Here is a 17035-nt window from a genome sequence, read left to right as displayed (position 1 = left end):
CATTCTTTTTAGGAATAGCATAGAATTCTGCAGTGTGCACCTAAGTATTTTACCCATTTGGGGCAATATTAAAGTTAGTGTTTATAACAACTGACACTCAGTCACTGATAGTTACTGAACAATAGCTATCTGCTACTAGGTTCTAAATGGTTGATACTTAGAGAGTCCTTTGGTATTTACAACACTATTGTCATTCCCATTTTACAGCTGAGAAAACTGATACAATAAATAAGTTCACATGGCAAAAAATGGCTGAGCAAGGAGTCAAAGCGGGGGTATTTCTGAACATTTGTTTACTCAACCAAAGGCATCAACATTTTAAGTGTAAAAATGGATGCTTAGGAATTCTGAAAAGTTAAACAAAAAATTCTGAATAAGCCTGAACAGCTAAACCAACCAGACTGAAGTGAAATTCAGATGAGCCCAGACAACAAACAAAGCGAGGACAGGAGTACATCAGGAGGCAGGACTGATGAGAGCCGGACTGAGGCCCATTGTCCACGGGCCTGGCCAACTCCAAAACAGTGCATTCCACATCTCTGAAAAACACAGTGCAAGACACTGGGGGACAAGCATTAAAAACAGCAAATGCAGGCGCCTTGGTGGCTCAGTCAGTTAGGCCTCCTACTCTTGGCTCTGGCTCAGGTCATGATCTCGCAATTTGTGAGACAGAGCCCCAAGTTGGCCTCTGTGCTCATAGCACTGATAGCACATGGTTTGCTTAGGATTCTTTCTCTCCCTCTCTCTCTGCCCCTCCCCTGCTCGCACACAGGAGCTCTCTGTCCCTCTCAAAATAAATAAACATTTAAAAAATAATAATAAAATAAAATAAAACAAAGCAAATACACAATATTTTACTTCAAAAACTATTAAAACTTCCTACATCCTACATTATGCCAACTACAGCAAGCTGAGCAAACTAGTGTTGATTCTTGCTCCTTTTTGTCAATAACTATGTGTAGTTGTTTTTTAAGTTGTTATAAAAAAAATGAAAGTACCAGAACAAGTGAGCATCCTGTCTTTATTTCAAATATCGCCCAAAGAGCCCAAATTGAAAAATCCATATAAAAAAAAAATATTAACATGAAACAATATCATAGTGTGACATCATCAAAATCATTTTTACAGTTATATTGAAACTTTTCACATCTGAGAAGTTTCATAACTCTTTTTCTGCTACTGTGTCTGTTAGAACAAAAAATTCATTGTTCTGGGATGATTTTTCTCCTATATTTCTGTTGTTATGGTGACCTTCCTTAAAAGAGGTTATACACAAGGTGGCTGGTTTGGTTTTTGTCTGTCCATGAAAAAATAAAATATTGGCAACTCTCTTAAGCTAACATACAGTTTTGTTGGTATATAAAACAGCCCCAAAGCTGGGAGCCTCTGCTCCAGACACCAAGTATTACGAGTTTGGAGGACAGAAAAGAGAGAGATGGTTCTACAATAGAATGGAAATCACATACACATTTAACATAACTGGATTTCTGACTCTGATTAGGGAAAAATAAACAAATAAAACATTAGGCATGGCAACAAGAACTCAAACTCCCAAAGGCACCAGGGCCCCACAAGCCCATGACTCCTTCCTGTCTTAAACCCAGGACCACTTCACCTACTTAAGTGACTTGCCTGGCCCTTGAAGCCACCTTGAGCAACTCTAGAGAGCACCTCAATGTTTGCTCAGCAGCCCTACACAACCAGTCACTTTCTGCCCATGGGTTGAAAGATATGTTTCAGTAACAGATGGGAGCTGGATCTTCACCTCAAACTGGTTTATAATTTACTTCTCCTATTTGTTTTTAATCTGGCTAGATCTAAATAAGACCACATGAGACCTCTTTATATTTTAATTACACTTAGTCAAATCTTTGAAAAGGAAAAGGAAACAGTGCCACCTAACTGTATAACCAGCTTTGTTCTTAAGGGGTTTTTTACTGCATGTTAATTGTTCGCCATAACCATTTATTTCCAATTCATTTTTATCTCAACTGACTGGATATAATTCAGCAAAGAAAGCTCAGCAGTTGCCATCTTCTCAAAAGCTAGCAAAAATGTCAAGTTTCACAATACTTACATCTTAGAAAGTAACAAACCCTAACTCTCTTAGGTAAAAGAGCTAATGGGGAATTAACAGAGTAAATTTTATCCAACCAATCTTAAGACCTTTCATATGCATTTTCTTTATATGACACACTGAGATATTCAGAATGCTAATCACTTCAGTTTCCTCACAAAACCATTTCTTCTAGTATAGAAATTCTGAGTAGTCGATGGCCTACAAAACACCATGTTTTTATTCAACTAAAATTTTTTAAATAAAGACAAAGAGATTTCTGAAATACTCTGGCTAGGAGTGTACTGCCACTAATAACTAATAATAACTAATAATAACTAATAACCTTGAGAAATCACTATGTAGCAATATCAGCACATGTTTAAAACAAGTAATAACTGAAATCCATATGGATATGTTCTAAGAGTATGAAGTACTATAGAAATACCAAACAAACTTTTACAAGACACCTTATATAGAGCTAAATAAATGTGGAAGTTAGCCTAAGTTAAGAGCTTCTGCATCACCACCTTACACATTCTTTCACATTAAACTTTCTACCAAATTAAACTACCATAAACCTTCCAAAATTCAAAGAGTGAATCTTAAATAATTTAATATGCCAATTTTCTCTGCTTCCTTTACATCTGGTCCAGTTGTATATTTGTATTAATTAAAAAAAACCACTGGATGCATTCTGCCCAGGTGTTTCTACATTTGGGTTATAGATACAGCATAAAACAAGAGGCCAAAAAAAAAAAAAAAAAAGGTGACAGAAAGCCCAGAGATCATATCAAATAAAAATGACTATAAAACCTGTGGGTCTGATTTTTGTAAACTACTTGGGAACTTACCAAAAGCTTTGCACATACAAGCAATAATCAAGAAAATGGCTTAATGCTCACCTCCAAAATCAATGCACATCTGCTAAAAAGACAGGTTCAGAGAGGCACCAGGGTTTGAATAGCATCCTCAAGGCAGTGACAGAGGCCAAACCCACAACACACCCCTTCAGATTCCCATGCTGTCTGACCCCATCCTCACTGTTGAGTGTCAAAAGCTAAGCCCCCCATTTGCATGGTCAGACCAGGACACAACTTTAATTTGTAGGTTACCAGATATGTTAGCCTATTCTCAACTCTGGTTTGCATCATGAGAAAAAGACTTCAAAAGACCACACGCCCTACCCTTTCAGCACAGTCTTTCACTATATCCGATTCTAAGTATACAGTGGCAAGCAAACTGAACTTCAGTGGAACAAGCCTTTATATCGCTCATGGACAGTAATGATTACCAATTATTTTTTTTAATTTTTTTTTTAACGTTTATTTATTTTTGGGACAGAGAGAGACAGAGCATGAACAGGGGAGGAACAGAGAGAGAGGGAGACACAGAATCTGAAACAGGCTCCAGGCTCTGAGCTGTCAGCACAGAGCCTGACGCGGGGCTCGAACTCCCGGACCGTGAGATCATGACCTGAGCTGAAGTCGGACGCTTAACCGACCGAGCCACCCAGGCGCCCCTAATGATTACCAATTTAACAACAAAGCCCAAATCATCCAATGTGAGTATGAGTGTGGAGGTGTTTGGGTGCATATGAGTACACGGCACATGTTAACTTTCAGTCCTTGCAAGCACCAATCATAGACATCACTGTACTCTCTGAATTTTGACTGATGTCAAACCCCATTAAAATACTACTTTGTGGAAATTTAAGTCTTTGTTGTGGCTTCTTACAATCATATTCAAGCTGTGACAATGGACTGGATTCTAATCCTACCCTCCTCTCCCCCAAGTCTCAAAACATGCTCAGAGCAGCAACCGCAAAGGCAAGAAGGCAGCTTATAAGATGTAGATAACGCACAAATGAGGGGGACATATAGTTTGTATACAGGACTCTTACTGCCAAACCATACATGGGTAAGCCCCATATGCTAACACTAATTTTCTTTCTCAATTCCAGAAAGAAAGAAAGAAAGAAAGAAAGAAAGAACGAACAAAAAAGGAAAAGAAAAGAGAAAGAAAGAAAGAAATAGGGTACTGCAAAGGCTCTCACTTTTAAAAGGTGAGAGTCTCTCACTTGACATTCAAGTATGTGCAAAAACTTTATGTTTCTCTGAACTGGGAGCATAATTTCATTTTGTATTTTAATCAAAAAGTACTTTTTGCAATGGTTTTAATATTTCCTGTCTTTCCTAGGAATGCAACTCTGTAAATTGAGGAAAGGTTTTATGATGTTTCATGCAGAACTTTAGCAAATATTTTCACCATTTCAGAAGATGATGTTATTAAGCACAACAGTGCTCAAAGACTGCCCTTCCTTGATACAATCCCCCATCAGCACTTTTATCGGTGAATTTATATATAATACAAGCTATCCAACTACTTCACTTTATTTTCTACACTAATCATGTCCAAACGTTTGGAGTATCATTTAATCATGAATTACCTTCCACTTATTTCTCCCATTATATTATATATGGACATCATAATGACTTTTTTGAAAGTTTGTGCAGGTAAATTATTTACCTAATAACTTCATTTCAAGATACTAAGAGGGATGTTACAAATATATGTTGTCAAAGGGTTGGTACAGTTGGAACTCCTGACCTATAAACATTCGTAAACATTCTTCTACCTTGGTTCTTCCTGTGTCTACTTCAACAAACAAGTGAAAAAGGAATATGGGTGACAAATACACCCTAAGCCATTTATTTAAGCTTTTATTTTATGCCTGGCCAGGGGTGGAAGTAAGTGTAAACTTTGGGTACAAAACAGAAATAAAGAAACTCCATTTGCTGTTCCTTCTTTAAAGGTTCTTTCACTTTTAGTCTCAGAAGAAAGACCCCCATTACCTGTAGGAAAGTGTGATCCTAAAGAGGGATATAAAAGGGGCCTGGGCCTTTATTTAGTCATAAGAATATTCATTATGGAAACTTTGAAGTGGATTAGGTAAAAATCAGAATAATTTAAAGAAGGTGAGTGGATTAAATCATCTCTCAAAGTAATTTATAAACTATTTCTTTTTTATTTTTGGCTTTGACTGACATGTTTAGTGACTTAGCCTGGGGAAAACTTGGAGAACATTTTTAATGCTCATGCAGAAGGGCATATATATTGGTGAATTTATTATTTTCACTTGTGATATAACACACAACAAGAACATTCAAAGATGAGAACAGAGACTTTTCACCGTTTCCAAAGAATGAACTCTCTTCTTTTGTGCTGTATACCAACAGTGTCCACACAAACAATACCAAAATAACACAACCCTGAGACATCAGTCATCCCTACAAGGGGCTGATTAACACCTTGAACGTCTTCTTCCTTCTGTAACACCTGGTCTCTGGAGGGAGTGCTATATGATCCAGCTGACAATTACTAGAACTGGCATGAAGGTAACTCAACCCTGCCACTGTGTGACCTTTCACAGTCAGCTTCTATCCACCATCTGTGGAACACAACAATGATGCTTGTCAGCTATGGACTTGACAAAGATATTCTCACTAACTTTTAGAAGCACAGTTACTCCCTTGTCAGCACAGGCACTGATATTTTTCATGTCTCTCTTGTAGAGTCTGAGGGCCCACTCATTAGCACACACTGTCCCCTCCCAGCTTCATTCTGGGTATTTTCTGGACTAAATGGACAGAGTATCCAGTGCCAATGCCTGGTATGCAGCAAGTACCCAAAAATGCAGTTAAATAAATAAATATATGAATAAATCAGTGCATCTTCTCTGATGTGACACAGAGAAGCCTCAAATTTGAATGTGTCTCTGGTTGTGAGTTTCCTGAGGGTAGACCTGCATCTCAACATCTAACAACATCCTTCCCGTATCCCTTACATTCCACAGCTTAGCACATCCTTGGTCAAAGCAGACACTGAATAAACATCTATGGAATGAATGAGGGTACTCTTACTTAGCAGATATTTGTGTTACTGGCTTCATAATTCCCAACTGTGCAAGCACACAAAAGATTAATTATTACTCTAGAATAAGATTTGCCACGCTACTGAATACAACTTTACTGCAAAGCCTGGCTATGAAAACAAAAGCTGACATGCAGTAATAGAAAACAGCCTGAGCCGGAGCTCAAGAAGGCCAAATGAAGGGTCCAACTCTGCCACTACTCAGGTGGATCAACCTGAGTACATCAGGTCTTTTGCTGGGCTTTCATTTTGGCCTCTCTGCAATAAGGGATTTAGATTAGAAATATATGTGACAATTTATCCTTGTTATTAGTAGGAATTCATGAATTGGGTAAAGAACATAAAGCCATAAGACTACAGAGCTCAAAACCAAGTAATTTTATAAACTACTTACCAATATAGTAAATTTTCAGTTACTTTACAACTTGTTTTAGCTTTTGAAGCACTATTAATTTAGGTCTTTGCCACAGTTTGATTAACAGCTGTATTTGGCTAGTCATGGCAAGACAGAATCAGGGACCATTTACTATGATAAGAACGATTTTTTACAAGAGAAAAATGAGTTTTGAACTGATAAGCTCCTTCAAGTTAGATCATTTGTTTTGTAATTCATATTCTCACATAATGACTTTTGACCTTGGGCACATTGCTTAATACAACTGGATCTCTGATCTGTTATCTATAAAACAGGCTGAATTAGATCAGACTCAACCAGGGGTGATTCTCCCTCTCTGTCCTCTCCCCAGGGGACATTTGGAAATGTCGGAAGACATTTTGGGTTGTCACAACTAAGTGGGAGGAGGTGCTACAGACGTCTGGTGGGTAGAGGCCGGGGATGCTCCTGCTAAACAGCCCACAGTGCCCATGGCAGCCCCTTAGAACAAAAGCATTTCTGTTGATAACAGGGATTGAGAAAAGTCTGATTCAGATTACTCCCAAACCCTCTAAAATTAAAAACAAAAATGGTAAGTCTAAATTGTTAAATGTGGAACAGCAGGAGCTTATTCGTAAGCTACGGTTGGTCTACGATAGAAGTTACAGCTACATGAGCTGAAACTTCTAAAAACTTGAAAGACAACTTACTTGGACATAAGCCCAATTTAAAACCATGCCTCCCAGCTTTACACTTTGTGCATCACATGGGTAATTAATGTATAACTGTACCCTCCACAGCGCCCTTTCTTTTTCCTCACCATTTACTCCACAGCAATGGGCATTGTTTGTTTTAGACACAGATGCCAGACAGTTCTGAAAAGACTGACAGTGATATCTTCTTGTCCTCACCATAGAAGAATAAAGTGGCCCTAAAGATTACTGATAACTGACTGCAGTAAAATGGCTGCGCATTGCCCTTCACACAAAACACAAAGATGGCAACAGCCGGCAGGGAGGACACGTCTGAACTGTATACAGGGTCTACACATAAGATGGATGCCAACTGACAGCTGCTAATTTACATGGGGTACAGAATCCAGCAACATGCCCTACCCTATTATCTTTCTAACAATTACCAAGTATCTGTGACATTCAATTAACAAAACCAATGAAGTATACTCATGGCCCTACACAGAAGTCTATCACCTTGAAAATCACCTATGAGCCTTGGCTTGTTCCAGGTGCACTTAGCAAAAAGATGTTCTCCTGTGCTGGTCAAGACTTCTCAAATTCTTGGTCTGTTAGCCCTAACAGTTCCTATTCTAAGCTCAGCTGTATGTGTTAAGCTGCCAGAGAAACATCCACATATCTTCTTGAAATAAAACCACAGCAAGCTCACAGTTTTAGAAGAGGAAGGGGAAAAATCTTTTTTCTAACTATCCTCAGAAATGGAGTGCATAAAATATAGATCTGGAAGTGCTATCATGGCATCTCTAATAATTCACCTTGATGATGTCTAAGACCAGAACTGAAGGGTATAATGACAGGGAATTAGAAGAATATCTTTTGCCATAAAGCAAAAAGAGAAAAACCTTTACATTCCCTTTGATATGTGACCATAATAATAATAAAATGAGTGGATGAAAGGTCAGCTCTTACATTTTCCATCGAATTGAAAGTCTCAGCTAGATACGCAACAGAATCCCAAAATGCTAAGGATTTAGTGGCACTCCTTTTCTATATGAACCTGTCACTAATTGACTCAAAATCATCCAATTTTTATTTACTGCTCTCTGACATATGTCAGGAAATTCCTAGGCTTTACAGAGACATGGTGAACTGAATCCAAAAAGTTCCCTGGGACACAAAAAGTAAGGCTCCACCCTTCAGAGTGAAATAGCCTATGACAGCACATTGTGCAGGAAACTGGGGGTGGGGGTGATCCAGTTTTTGGGAGACTTGGAGGCTTCTTGGAGGAGTAAAATTCACAGCAACAAGAAAGGCAGATACAAATGTGCAAAATCCCAAAAGCAAGAGAAGACACTGTCCCCCTCCAATCATAGGTGTCCATAGGTGATACAAACTCTTAGACATTTGATGAAAAACATATATATTAACAATGGAGACATAAAAAAAATTCCATAGAAACATGATTGAAAGCTTTAAAAAGTCTAGGTTCAACCCAAATTTTGATAACCCCAGCCCCCTACACAAGCATATGCCTTACAGAGTCACAGGGCTGGGCCCAGATTCCCACTCCTAACTCCCAGATTTAATCAAGGCAGACTTAAATGGGGAGGAATTAGTGGAACAAGAAACTGGTATGTTTCTGATATTCCCCCACCATGATAAATAAGACCCCACAAGTCAGAGGTTGTAAAATGACAGCCCACAACTGCATCTAGTCTGCAAATATACTGTCTACCTTATTGGCATCCTAAAAGGTTCAAGCCAGTATTTTTAAATAGGGTATTTCACATTTTTAAAAATGCACATATCTGGGGCACTTGGGTGGCTCAGTAAGTTATGTGTCAGACTTCCGCTCAGGTCATCTCACGGTTCACAAGCTCAAGCCTCACGTTGGGCTCTATGTGGACGGCTCAGAGCCTGGAGCAGGCTCTGCTTCCTGATTTGGTGTCTCCCTCTCTCTCTGCCCCTCTTCTCTCTCTCTTACTCTCTCTCTCTCGCTCTCTCTCGCTCTCGCTCTCTCTCAAGAATAAACGTTTAAACATTTTTTAATCATTTAAAATGCAGATTTCCAATCTGAGGGTTTTGGGTGTTTTGCTTGTTTGTTTGTTTTAATATTAGCTACCCCTTTAAGCCATATAAGACTACTCCCTACTGTTTCCACTGCACTGAGGGGATTTTTCTCCCTTCCCACTGCCCTTGTTCTTACAGAGCTTCCTATGATAGGGGCATCTGGGTGGCTCAGTCAGCTGAGCGTTGGACTTCCACTCAGGTCGAAGACCTTCAATCTCATTGTTGGTGAGGTAGGGCCCCACACTGGGCTGGGCTCGCTGCTGTGAGCACACAGCCTGCTTCAGATAGCTGCCCCCTCTCTCTCTGCCCCTCCCCCACTCAGTCTCCCTCTCCCAAAAATGAATAAACATCTAAAAAAAAAAAAAAAAAAAGGAAGAACTTTCTATGGTAGACAAGTATCTATGCCCAGTTTTCAAAGGTGAGAAAATAGAAATCAAGAGTGCTTTGTGAGTTTTCTTCTATCTGCCTATTTCACTCAGGCCCCTTACCTGCCTGGCCCCTTTACATACATCCAAATTGGTGACCCTGGATTTAGGCCTTAACTCCATTTGCCAAAGAGTGCCAACTCAGTGTACACATATCATATAACACAACCACATCGAGTTGTCTCCCTAAAAATAGCCTATATCCAGCAGGTCCTTCAGGGGAAAAATGATCAAAGCAAAGTTACCAAGTCTGCTTCTCACCAGTCGTTCCCATCTACTGAAGTTCACCCAGTTTCTCATGCATGGCCAGACCTAGAAAACCAAAGGCAAAAGCAGAACATCTGCTCAACTATGAACTGGGCCTTGCACTGGCATCAGTGTTAACCTGGATCCACTTATACAGGCCTGGAATCATGTCTATCATCTGCTCCTTGGTTTTTATTTAGAAACAAATTTCATCAATAATGACCAAAAGCAATTTTTTAAATGCTGTCACTCAAGGAAGTCTCATCTCCAACTCTGGTGTACTCACAAGAGAAGGAACCATGAAGGTAAGCAATGGCTTACAGTCATAGGACCAAAGAACTTTGAAGGCCTGGCAGAGTCTCCCAGTGTTAGGATCAGTGTTGGGACACCGTGGCATAAGGAAACTGAGTAGTAAATGGTCCATGTGGTACATCCAGTAATTTTAGACCTCCTCATTCATGACTGAAAATGCTACCACCAAGGCAGCTTGACAGCAGGCTCTGAGATTACACGTATTTGGGTGCATGTGCCCATTTGCAGACAGACTGGATATTCAAGTTCAGGAGGTACATTGGGTCTGGTGTGAGGTGTGAGCCAGGCAGAATACAAAAATCCTACAGCCAAAGAAGAGGGAAAGACCACATCTGCTAAACTTCAAAACCCTGTGCCCAGCACAGTGCTGGATAAATAACACATATCACAGTGACATTGAGTTATCTCTCTAAATATACTTTATATCCAATACGTCTTTCACTGGAAAAATGGTTAAGGAAAAGTTACCAAGTCTTCTTCCCACCAGTTGTCCCCAGTTTCTCATGCTAAAGATCAGGGGAAAACACTGGATTCCTTTCCCCTATCCTTTAATCTATCAGCAATTTTATAAGATTCTACCATCAAAATACTCCCCAAATCCTTCCATTTCTACTCATCTCCACCCCTACCTCCCTGGTCCAAGCAGCAGGACTCCCACCTAGACGCCTGCAGTGGTGTCCTAATTGGTCTTGCCACCCGCACAATGTTCTGTAGAAGGCAGCCAGAGTGGTCTCAGGGGACATAAAGCAGGCCATGTCACACCCTGTTCAGACTCTCCAAAGCCTTCCCATGGCAAGAAAAATAGAATGTATGATCCTCAGTATGGCCCCTACGGGCAGGGATCATGCTCTGGCACCTCCAACTGTACCAGCTGCTCTCCCGGGTCGAGGGAGGGGGTGGTGGGAGTGGGGGGCTTCACATGTGTGCTTACCTCTGCCTAAACTTCTTTTTGCCCTGCTCCCTACCCAGCTAGCAGCAGCTACTCATCCTCAGAGAGGACTTTTATGACCCACAAACCCATATAAGGCACTCCTGTTGATCTTTCTCATAGTACACTTGAAAGTTTGTCCTTCTACATTTATTTGGAGTCTGTTTCATATCTGTTCCCTCACTTGACTATCGGCTCCAAGAAGGCAGGAGTTATGTCTGTAGTAGCCATCCCCATACACAGAGCATGCAACTGACACCAAGTGGATACCCAGCAAAAATGCCTTGCACCCATTTGGGCTCCTTCATTCATCTCTCCCTCAAAAGGACAGGGAGTAGGGCAACAATGATTTAATCTAAAAGGCTGTCATAATCCTAAAAGCTAGCATAATAGCTTACACACCAAAGCACAGTGCATAAGAAGTGTTGTGCTGTCCATCTGTCCCTCTAGTTAAATATGGTCTCTCTAGCTAGTCACGGTGACAAAGAAAGATGCGTGCACTTCTGCTCCATCGCCCACATCCCACACCGGATACTTTCCAAACAATTAATCAATTATTAATTGTGGCAGCGACCACACTTTCATCATTTAAGATCCACCTTCAGAAAGGATGCATAAACATTCTCCACAATGTCTAGCTTCATTAAGAGAACACTCTTCACATGAGCTGAAATCAATACAAAATGAAGAAAGTTTCAGCAGGTGACGCTGAGCTCTACTGCAATGACATCTTCCCCGAAAGGCACACACAGAGCAGGGGAGCAGGGCAGTGACAACTGATGGAATCAGAGTAAATGTTTCATTTTTCCACTGCTACTGTGTAAAGTTTGTTGTATTTGCAAAATCAAACAGGGATAGATTCTTCTCAGGCACTATTCTAAGAGAAAAAAAAGTAATGCAAATGTTTAAACAAAAGATAATATTACGTGTGTCAATGAAGATTTTCATTTTTCCCGAGTATGTTCTAATTCATTGTTTTTGCTTTATTTTGCTGAAGTACAAGATAGTATCTATATTTACACTACTTACTGTAAGAGTGTGTGAACAGTCCATTGGGGGTTTTTTAATGAATCTAAATAGTTTTCTTCACTTGGAGGTATGTGCCTATAATAAACTATGCTCAAAATATGCTTACCAATACTGTAAGATGGAAATGCTTTGGAAACAAGGAAAGACTATTCATATTAAAGGGGACATCTACATCCCTGAAACGGACAGCAAATGCTACCAACAGCTCACGCTGAAGCCTTACCACTGAGATCACCTGGTGCCAGCCAAGTTCAACCACACCTTCTCAGTTGGGGTTTTTCATCTGCAACTGATGAGACTTAACTCAGAGTTTCCTGCAGAACCTCCTCCACTGGCATCCCTATTACTGTTGACGCCTGGTTTTCCTCCCCCTTCTGACCACTTCTTTGTTTCTCTCACTGACACTGTCACTGGGTGCAGCCCACAGTCCTGGACCTGCTCTCTCACCTCTGTGCTGATTTATTCACCCTGTCTCCTTTACTGTCACCGCCATTCCTGGCCCAACATCACAGTTGCTCTCTCCAAACTCACCGCCACTTCAGTGTCTCTTTCAATTGTGTATTTTATAAACTGATCTTATCTGCTCCACCCCCCGCCCCCCCTCCTCAACCACCTACCTGGCTCTCCTGCTAATTTCCCCATTTTAACAGCAGCATTCCTTCTGAATTAAAATACTTGATGGAAACAATGAACACTTATCTGTAATTTTCAAACTCTCCTTCAGCTCTAGAGAAGAGGTAAAGACGTGTGAAGGAATGGAGTGGGAGCAGAGAGGCTGGGGCTCCTTTTGCTCCCTTGGTCAGACTGGGTGGCCTAGTGCTTCCCATACAGCCTTACCCCCCAGTGGCTTCAGGACTCCCCCTCCTTCAAGGTAAGAACTCCAGAGCTTTCCATCTGCAAATCTCCCTTCATAATCAGAATGATCCTCCTGACTGCTGCTTTTATCACCCCATGCCTCTGCTCAGCAGCTGCCTGCTCACACAGGGATTCAGTCCTACATATATCTGTTGTCTATGCACTTAACCACTTGTCAAGTACCATCCCAGGCCGCAAAGGGTTATTATCATTTAAGTTAAAAAGCTATGACTACAGGGGCGCCTGGGTGGCTCAGTCGGTTAAGCGTCCGACTTCGGCTCAGATCACGATCTCGCGGTCCGTGAGTTCGAGCCCCGCGTCGAGCTCTGGGCTGATGGCTCAGAGCCTGGAGCCTGCTTCCGATTCTGTGTCTCCCTCTCTCTCTGACCCTCCCCCGTTCATGCTCTGTCTCTGTCTCAAAAATAAATAAACGTTAAAAAAAAAATTTAAAAAAAAAAGCTACGACTACAGTCCAAAAATATTCCAAATAAAAAGAGATCTAAGGACCTGTTCATACCCTTACTGAACACATGTTACTTAAAAGGCAGACACTAAATTGTGGAAAATATATAAAACTTTTTTGATGACCCTCATTAATGGCAATCATAGTTAATAACACTATATTTATTGTATATTTGAAAGTTGCTAAGATAATAGATCTTAAAAGTTCTCATCACAAGAAAAAAAATGTGTAACTATGTGTGGTGATGGATGTTAACTCGAATTAATTGTGATAATTATTTCACAATATGTCCATAAATCATCATGCTGTACACCTGAAACTAATACGTTAATTATATCTCAATTTTTAAAAATAAACAGGAAATGGTAAAATCTAAAGCCTGGACCATCAAAAAAAAAAATACCTGTTTTTACATATGCATTTATAGGTGAACTAGGGAACGTGGAAGCCAAAGGAAGGAAGTCTGGTGTGAAAATCAGGGATGCCTTCCCAAGAGAAGAATTACACTTGATCATGAAGAATAAATGGTTTCTAGTTTGGGACGGTAGGAGCTGATGGGAAGAGCATGTACAACCACAATTCCCAATGTGGGCACTGCAAATAATCTTTCTTAGTCCTAAACAAATCATAATCATTCCTTTTGAGGAGTGAAACCCCCTTCTCCCTCTTAGGCCCCCAATCTCTTCTTCCTTCACCCTGTCAATCTATGGAAGATCCACACACCTCAAGACTCAGCCCAAGACCCAACTGTGTGTTCTTTTCTGATCACTCCAGATCCCAAAGACCCTCTCCTTGCCAGACTCCCTGACCACTATCTGTTTCAGACTGATGGCATTTGATTATACATTGTTTTAGTCTCGAATCCTCATGTTCCTATCACATTATTTTGTTTACAAACATTTGGTTTGCATGTTTTATCTACCCAACGCACTAAAAGCTCAAGCTTTTGGTGGTTTGTCATACAAATGTATGAACATACATAGTAAATGGCTTATTGTACAAATGACAATTGAAATTTTTATGATGAATTAGAAGTGTAATTTAAGATACAAATCACACAAGTATCGCAATGAAACATATAGGTAGGTGGTAGCACTCACCTAAGATTCTTGTGATCAACTTAAAACCACACATCTCCTTAAGGTAAAAAGTAAAAGACATTTCCTTAGCTTTCTTTCATCTGTCTTCACCAGATCACCGTCTCACCAATTCCTTTATTAGAAAACAGATTGAGAGTTCATAGTAGAGGTAAACCAATACTGCCCCGCAAAGCGCTGAATAAAGAATTCCACAGTCAAGAGCTACAGGAGATACAAACTCATCAATGTACCTTACAATCTGAGAGCATAATCAATAGCATTTGTAAGCTCATCTCTCCTGCTTAACAATCACACTCCATGTGAATATAGCAGAATCCGATCCACTTGGATGTTAGAGAAATCTCTCCTCTTTCAAACTCTTTCTCCTGATTCTAGGATACCATGAAAAGACATTTTTAGCATCTTGTGAAGAGCTAAATGCATTCAAAGTCTATATTATCAAGCATCAAGAACAAATTCCACCTGTTTCCCATTCTAACATTTTTGAGTAAAGGGGACTAGAAAACACCAGGAGACCTCACTACCCTTACTTCAGGAAAGGAGTGAAATTGGAGGCTGCCCCCACGCCTTCTAGAACAGCTCCAACAGTTCAACAGGGATCCCTCCAACAGGGATCCAAGAGACGGTGCCACTTTGGGCGTGGAGACCAAATAACCCTTAGTGTGAGTCTCCTGGGCATGGAACCGCCTCAGCAGGGCAGGTCACGGTGACCAGACTGAACTCCATGGGGCTTTCACATGCGGGAGTCTTAACAATGACAATGACCAGACCTTCCTTTTATTTAGTTTTCACCTCCAGGCAGGAACAGATTAAGAATGACCCTCTAAGTGGATAAAGGCATATACAAAATAAAGTACATCATATGGACTTTAATCAAAGACTGCAGGATTTAAAAGGCAGGCGACAAAAGCCACCAGAATTCTCCCACCTTGGGGAAAGGCTTCCACCAATCCCGCAGGTAACTGCGGCGCTGGCCCAGGTGTCCCCAGGTCCGCTCGCCTCGCCCTCGGCCCATCTCCGCGAAGAAAGCCCGGGAGGCTTGGGCAGCGCTCCCCGGGGCGCAGTTCTGGGCTTGTGGCTGGAGCTAGTTAAACCGCCACAGATTGGCGAGGCGTCCCCCAGCGCGCACTTCCTCCGCTCCGGCCCCGGGGCTGGGCAGAACTTGGGAGAGCACGACCAGGGAGGAAAAGGGGCTGGAGTGAGGAAGCGCCCGAGGGTGTCTCGGCCGCAGCCTTGTACCGCCACACACGACAGCTGTCGGCGGAGAAGGGGGGAGACCGGGGACGCCCGCCCCGAGAAAACAAAAGCCAAACGCCCACCGCCGGGCGCCCGTTGGCCTGAGGCCGGCTTGGGACCGCCTGGAATCCCGCCCCGGCCCTCGTCCCGCGGGCCGAGGCTTAACCGGCGCCTCCCCGCCCAGGTGGCCGCGCCGACACCCCCGGCCCAGGTGGCCGCGGCGGCCGGGAGCGGGACGGTACGGGGCCACGCCACGCCCGTCCGAAGTGGGTGACAAGTGGGGCAGCGCCTCGCGCGGGGAGCCCGGCGCGCGCCCGGCGGCGAAAGAGAAAGAGAAAGAGCCGGCGCAGGGAGGAGGCGACTCCTAACCGCCACCGCCCCCTGGCCCGGCCCGGCCTCGCCGCGGGCGACGCGCACGCCCCTCAGTCGGGCGCGGGGCCCGGGGCCAACCCCGGCGGCGGCGGCGGCCGTGGGCGCTCACGCGGTCCCCCGACCACACGGCTCGGGCTGCCGCGTCGTCCTTACCCCGAGCAGAGCCGGGCCGCCCGCAACGCCGACTCGGCGACAGGCCGGCGGGGCGCGAGCCGGAGCGGCGAAGCTCGGCCGGCCCAGGCTGCGGCGCCGCTGGCCCCGCGGTGCCCGGCGGGAGGGGCGCGAGGGTGCACGCGCGGGGTGGGGGCGCGGGAGCCTCCCCTGCCGGCCCCGCGCGCATGCTCCCGCCGCACCTGCCTCGCTCCGGGTTCCGCTCCCCGGGGAGCGGAGTGGACGCGGGGCGGCCGCTCGGGCTTTCACGTGGGAGGGAGGTGGCTGCGGCTGTATCTTCGAGTGCGTCTTTCCCCTTATATGCTCCCCGGCAAGGAGTCCCCCAAATCTTGGCTACTTCCTTCCTGACCCCTACCCACTCGTGCAGTGGTGTCCCGGGGCGCTCATCCCTGCTTCATCCCAGCTCTTCGGATTCACCTTCCAAATGTTCTCAGGCCTCTGGATTCCTCTCTGTTCTGCTGCTCCTTCGGATTTTGCAACCTCCTCTCAGATGCCCCTTTCCCGCTCTCGACTTCCCTACACACCAGTCTGCGGATACCATTTCAAAATAAAAGAATACTCTTTCTGAGCGGCTAGAACAAATGATTACTGACCCTGTTCTAGCTGCTTGAGATTGAGTAGGAAACAGGAGCAAAGGAGTTCCTGCCCTCAGGAAACTTACAGTCTTACAGGTTAGTGTTAGGCTTTCACAAAGCATCGTTGCAGGTTTGGAGAGAAACTTATTAAATCTTTTATGTTGGTTTATGTTTAAAAGTAGCTGGTAATCGAAGACTG

At 43.0% G+C, this 17035-nt stretch overlaps 1 protein-coding gene across 3 annotated transcripts in view; it reads right to left on the bottom strand.

Annotated features, from left to right (window-relative positions):
* Nucleotides 1-16455, bottom strand: part of L3MBTL4 (L3MBTL histone methyl-lysine binding protein 4) — a 442113-nt gene extending 425658 nt beyond the window's left edge. The window contains exon 1 of one of the 3 annotated variants that reach the window (XM_019418424.2): nt 16244-16455. The gene's annotated coding sequence lies outside the window, so the exon portion shown is untranslated. The remainder of the gene's footprint in view (nt 1-16243) is intronic. The other 2 variants (XM_019418426.2, XM_019418425.2) reach the window with 2 other exon arrangements.
* Nucleotides 16456-17035: the final 580 nt, after the last annotated feature.

The sequence above is a fragment of the Panthera pardus genome, unplaced genomic scaffold, assembly GCF_024362965.1.
Source record: "Panthera pardus isolate Hobbes unplaced genomic scaffold, ASM2436296v1 HiC_scaffold_15, whole genome shotgun sequence".
Lineage (NCBI taxonomy): Eukaryota > Metazoa > Chordata > Mammalia > Carnivora > Felidae > Panthera > Panthera pardus.
This window is presented reverse-complemented; position numbering and strand designations above follow the sequence as displayed.